Raw genomic sequence first — 7,037 nt, forward strand, 5'->3', positions numbered from 1 at the left:
CTTGCTGAATTCGGTAGTAGAAATACTCTTTCAGAAACTGTGGACTAGGTTTCTGTGTCTCAATTCACTAGTTTATTATTGCATTATTCACCTTATAGCAATAAAAGTACTTTCAAGGACTGCATGTGTGAAAGAAAATTACTTCTGAAACACAGGGAATAAAGCACATTTACTGTGCATGAGCCTGTAAATGTTTCCTCTATCTCAATTTGTAAATGCCTGTGATCTTTTACTGCTAAAAAAGAAGTAATAATAATAGGGCTTTCATCATGGTTCCTGTTCCTTGTTCCCATATGGTTTATAGATTTATTGCCTCTTGCATTCTGTGGCATCTGAATTTTGCTACATTGTGCAAGAATACTCTCATCTAGGAGTTTGCCACTTGTGTGGCTTTTCTTCCTCCTCTCTCAGGAAAGCACAAATTAATGCAAATCATCACTACATTTTATAAAGGGGTGGACTTGAGAAGATGAGTGAGAATGTTTCCCTGGATCACCAGCTGTTTATCTTTGTTAGTAGAACTTGCATTTACAGTTGTATTGCAGATCCAAATGACACACGTTGTCCTAAAACTGCTCACAAACATATTCAAACCATACAAATTTTTCTCTAACATTAATTTTCATTCATTTTCATTTCATGGTTTTATATGAGTTTATTTAGCTTTTGGCAGAACTAATTTAGAAAAAGTAATACATTTTCGAGTAATCACACCAGGGCTGTTTAGATGAGGGCAGTTTAATGAAAATGATCATAATTATTATGAAATGACCTTTTTCTATTTATTGGAACATGGATTTTATGAGTGTTTCCTCAAGAAAAAAAGTCCCAAGTGGTACAGAAGCAGGGTAAAAGAATACATTAAGGATCCATTTACATTCCTACTTCTTTCAGTGTTCATATTGTTTAGACTTAATATTCTGGTCCAGTTTAGAACTTCCTTCTGTGCCCTGCTATTATATGTAACAGATGCCCGTGGACCACTCCAGAAATACAATTGACTGAAACTGTATTGCCTACTAGGGGACTGCTAAATCTGGAAACTCATAGAGGTGAAGCTGCTGCAGCCTCAAGCCCCTAGGTCTGGCCAGCAACAAGGCTGGATGTGTATTTCCCATAAGCCACACACGTGTATAGACCACATGGAACCCATACAGATCAACACAGAGAGAAAGCACAGCACTCATGAAAGCACAAACAGCACCAGTATTCTCAACCTGTACCCCTCTCTGGATGAATATGGGAATATGCGCTTATGTAGATTATGGAACTGTCCTTAGACATTTAGTGTATTCAAAACCAAGCACTGTTTCCTCTCCAGTTCTCTCAGGATCTGCAGATGCACCTCATCACTTCCCGTGAACTTGTGCAGCCACGATGGCAACTTCCATCCTACAAGGTGCTGAAGCCTCACAGGTGCCTTTTAGTATTTTATCCCAAAAGAGCCAAAGTTTGGGATAGATACTCATCTTTTTGTGTCCGGTTAAAGGAGACACAGTCTGCTAGCTTTCCTTATAAACGCCTATTACTTGGAAGGACATTATCTGACAAAAGACTAGAAGGCTATCAAGGCCGATGAACAAAGTCCAAACAACAATTCCTTGTCTTGCTTTATTTGATTCCAAATGTTTAAAATATCTTCAAACTTTTTCAGTCAATCAAGTATCTCTGTTGTCTTAGCATAAATGCCAAAAAATAGAAGAGTGAGGCTGAAAGGTTTATGCCAAGGAAGCCAAAACCTGTAGTTTGAATTACTTAGGTTGGTGACATTATTTTTACCAAATTATTGTAGATGGCAGAAAGTCCAAAAATCTGAATAAAAGCAACTGTAGCATATAAGGAACAAGCAGAAATGTTGCAAAGTCCTTCAGTGCCATGGGAACACAGTAAACATCTTGCAGTAATTTTTATATTGAGGAAATACAGAATTAATACATGATGATCTATTTCTCTAAGTAAAATAATTTGCATGAAAGTAGGCTACATTGATTACTGCATGTTAAAAGGATTAATTAAAAATTTTATGGGTTTTCAGTTTGATTTTAATGTCACAACACTATAAATTAGGCACAACTCCATTAACATGGATAGATTGGCATAGTTTAAATTAGCATAATGAGGAGGGGACAGAAAGGAGGAAAAGCAGTAATGTCTTTAGCTTACACAAATCTGGACTCCTGTATATTGGAGTAACTGTATTGATTTGCACCAGTAAGGAATTGTGATTCCAGTTTGGAAACACAATCAAATGCAGAATAAATGGTATTTCAGGAAAAGGGCCACATTCTCTCCATTGGAAGATGCAAAAAACATCTGCAGTTATTTGATTTGCACAAATAAAAAGAATTCTGGTTAGCTGTGTCCAGGGTTAAACACTTGTCTAGACTGGGGTCATCAGAATAGGAGTCTTCATCTGAATAAGCCACCATAGCCTTTGCTCTGCAAAATATTTAATTACATATCTAGACTATCTATAGTGTTTCAACAGAATCAAACCAAGATTGTGGGATCAAGTGCTAAACAATTAATTATTTTTTTTACCTTTAATCAGACTGCTAAATCCAACATCTATTATAGTAATAGTCTGTCAATAATAACTCTTGCTCCACAATAAAGTCCCAAGAAGGTATTTTATAATAGCATTGCACTGGGACCATTGCTCACATAAGCCCTTCTCCAACGTCACAGATAAATACTAATAAATTTTACTTCCCTTCCTGCAGCACACAGCCCTTTTACTGGCTCCTAATGAGCTCCCAACCATGCTTCTTCCTCCACTTCCTACTGTCCAAGGTTTTCACCAGTTTGGGGTGCAAGTGTTACGGCCAATGCAGCTTTACTGTGGCCTTCTTGTGTTGGAAGCTGACCTAACAACAGATCTTATATGTAGATATTATTTGGAGAACACAGGCATCTAGAAGTCTAAATGCAAAGCAAACTCTAAAAGCAACAGGTGGGGGGCTTAAAAACAGTTGTCTTCTGTTATCTGGTGCAGTGAATGAGAAACAAGTAGGGAAAAAACAATGGCTAGGCCTAACCTAAAGTATTTGTCTACTTGTGCAGTGTTGTTTGTTTTGAAAAGTATTTCTCTTAAAATGAGCTACTGATTACACCATTACATGAGATGACAAAGTTACTTATGCTTTGTAAGTTATACAGATATAAAGGTTAATTCAAACATTATAAGATATGGAAAGAAAACAGATGAATTTGCATGAGCAGCATGTTCAAGATAACTAGAAGGACAGGAAAAAGTGGATTAAGAGTTTCCTGTGACTTGAGAGGTGGTTTAATTATTTTTCTATTATATTGATGGTTAGCAAACTTTCTGAATTTAGAGTAGCTAAAAAAGAAAGAGGAAATGACATGAAATGACATGAAATACAGGTAATTGGGAGCAAGGATTAAAGTGAGATGCAACCAACAGGAACAGTCATGGGAGCAGGAAAAGCTTATGTAATAAATAACATCAATAGATCTGTACAACTTCCACTTTTACCATTCAGCAAGTTATAATATGCTAAATTGTGAGTTTAGGTTGCTGCCAGAGGAAGTAGCAAATAGTTTTCTGAGGTCAGGGTGTGGGGACTGAACCTGCATTAAAAAATAGAATCCACCCCTTGCTGCTACTTTCCCAGCAGGAGTCACATTTTGAATTACTGAAAAAGAACATTGTCTTTAGGTACAGTCTGCCTTTAGAACTGCAGAAGGAAGCAGAAAAGCCTACCTGCTTCCTTTTTGCTGAATCAGCTGGACTTCTTCAGTGGGAAGCCTGGCAGCAGCCCAAGAGTTAATATAATTCCCTCCAGGTCCTTGTTGAAGTGACAAGACTATAATGGAGACTCTAGCCAGCAGTGAAAGGGATAACAGCGTGTAGGCTGATAAAGTAAGAACTCTGCAAGGATTAAATTGGCTACTCAGCTTCATTCCCACATCCCATAAGTGAAGGTGTTCCACTGTCTAGAAAATGATGTTGTCTTTTCTCGGACAGCACTGACTTTAGCAATGCAGCTTTAATATGAAGCAATTTCCAAGTTTGTTTCTATGATAGGGCAGCTGGGAGATATCAGTAGGTAGCTTATCCCTACTGGACTTTTTTCTCTCCAGGTTGATTGTACAGTAGAATGGAAATGTTTCATTTGACACACTAGGAACACATGGCCAAAGGAGCCAAGTGTCCTAACATCCTCTCTAATGTATTTTTTAATCCATTTTCCCTCCCACGGGCAGGCGAGTTGAATAGCTATACAGCAAACCTTCAGTTCCAAAGAAAAATGACCACTGGTTGGGATACCCAGGTATTATTGCTTCAGACTTTGAGGACTTCTGGTACACAGAGCTAATCATAGCTCACAGCCATTTGGCCACATTGGCTTCAGCAGAGCTGTAGACCCCTTGGGTTGTCTCATGACATTCTAATTCCTTTTTGCTCTCAGCAGCATGGTGGCAATGGTAAGACTCAGCTACTTGTAAGGATGAGCAAAAGGAGGTAAATGCATAACTCTAGCCTTTTTCACGCAGTGCGAGAGGAGTGACAGTCCCTGTGCATACTCATTATGAAACATCTAATAAACCTGGTAAACATGCTGTCAATATAGATCATGGCTCATTACGTATAATTAGAGAATATCTGACACTGTTCTGCACAACATCCTTGTCTCTAAATTGGAGAGACACGGCTTTGATAGATGGACCACTTGGTGAATAAGTGATTGGCTGGATGGCTGCATTCAAAGAGTTGTGGTCAACATCCAAGTAGAAGCCAGTGGCAAGTGATGTTCCTCAGGCGTCAGTAGAGGGACCAGCATTGTCTGACATCCTTGTCAGTGACCTGGACAGTGGGAACAGGGACACCTTCAGCAAGGTTGCAGATGACACCAAGGCAAGTGGTGCAGTTGATACACTGGAGTGAAGGGCTGCCATCCAGAGAGACTTTGACAGGCTGCAGAGGTGGGTCCATGTGAGACTCACAAAGTTAAATGAGTTTTCAGAAACCTCTGTTCTGCTCTTGATGTCAGCAATGAGTCAAAACCCATCAGACAGAGCCACGAATCTTTTCTTTAAGATTACAGTCATTGTAAGTTCTGTGAAAACTTTCTAGTCCTAGGTACTCAGAAAAGACATTTTTAAGTTTCTAATATCTACTGCTCACTTAAGAGCAGAAACTGGAAGTGGATGGATTGTCATATTTTACTCTGGTCATGAAAATTAGGAAAAACAAATGTCTTATATCCCCGCTCCCTTGACTTTCTGTTCTAAACCACTGAATTGTTAGTAATCAGGCTTCTTTGGATCACCCCAAAATTCTACTTTTACTGAATCACTTTGAGGGATTAATTTGGAGTTTCAGTTAGTCAATTGAGCAGTCATTTCCTGAGATATAGGAAAGCAAAATTTTCAGAAGTGCTTAAGGAACAAAATGGATTTATGTATAACTATTTATTATATTTATAGGAATTAACTTGATTTTCCAAGGAAAAACACAGACATAACTTTTTCTAAGGCAGATTAACTGAATGAAATATGTGGTGGAGCAGAAACCATATGGGGCTGCTTTTATTTCTTTAAATATGTAAAATATTACTATGAAAAAACATAGAAAAACTCCTGTTAACAAAATATTCCAAGTATAAATGAAGCCTGTTTGCCTCAGTCATGCCAAAACATTGATCTAAGCATTAACTGATGCAGGAAGGGATCAATTAACACTAGACTAGATTCAGTCATCATGTCATTTTGCAAAGAGAAATAAGAATTAAATGAAAAAATGCCAATTTGTACTTACTAAAGGTCTGCGTCTATGTTTTCTACAGAGCAAATATCAGCTAAACAAATATCAACAGTTGTAATTGGGAGTTTTTATCGGTCATTTGGACTTCATTGGAATTATCCACAGGTGAATGAGAATAAAATGTTGCAAAGCAGTCTGAAAGAAAGCTGCAAGCATGGTAGTAGAAACTGATAGGCTCAGATAAGCATATTTACCCTTCACACATATTCATTATTTTGGTACAATGAAACAATTAATATCAATCTCTCTAATACTCCATAGTGCGAGTCACTTCCAAGACTGAAGTAAAATAATTTTGAATGGATCAACTACAGAGCTGCGTTTTTTTGCCTACTGCTCCCAAATACCACTGCTAATGGATAGATAGGATAGCTACACTGGGAACTCCCCAGTATTCTGAGCAAGAGAATTAGTTTCCTGCATTCCCTTCACAGATTTCCTTTTTAGTAAAGGCAGATTTTTATTGAACTATTTCTATGCAAAAAAAAAAAAAAATGTATCTGTAAAGATGTTTTTGAGATATAGGCTAGATTTTTCTCTTCAGAAGCTCACCATCAAGAACAGCCTACAGACTAGTAACCATAGAATTCAACTGTGAGGCTAAATTAAGGTAAAATTCTGAGTGAAAAATTATATACATAGAACGGTTTGGGTTGTAAGGGACCTTAAAGAGCATCCAGTTCTAACCTCCCTGCAATGGGCAGGGACACCTCCCACTGGATCAGGCTGCTCAAGGCCCATCCAACCTGGCCTTCCACACTTCCAGGGATGGGGCAGCCACAGCTTCCCTGAACAATCTGTTCCAGTGCCTCACCACCCTCATCGTGAGGAAATTCCTCCTTATGTCTAGTCTAAATCTGCCTCTCTCCAATTTATAGCCATTTCCCAAACTTAGAGGTGATTTAACCAACATGTGCATGAACATTGAAACATTAGCATCTTTCTTTACCACGTGTATGTTCTGCTTTTTAATAGATTGAAGGATTAAAAGGTGAAAGAACATACACGTGGTAAAGAAAGATGCTAATGTTTCAATGTTCATGCACATGTTGAATCACTCTGGAAACGCTCATTTCTTTCTGATAACTGTGAGTTCCCAGGGGGAACAGCTTAGCTATCAACTACAGATGTCTAAAGTTAAATGAGATGAATCTTACCCACAACATTTAAAACTCATAATTTACTTATTCAAAAAGCTTTTCTCACTAGACTGTACATGATGGGCGTTTATAAATTACATTAGTCT

The sequence above is a fragment of the Phaenicophaeus curvirostris genome, chromosome 6 (assembly GCF_032191515.1).
Source record: "Phaenicophaeus curvirostris isolate KB17595 chromosome 6, BPBGC_Pcur_1.0, whole genome shotgun sequence".
In the NCBI taxonomy this organism is placed as follows: Eukaryota; Metazoa; Chordata; class Aves; order Cuculiformes; family Cuculidae; genus Phaenicophaeus; species Phaenicophaeus curvirostris.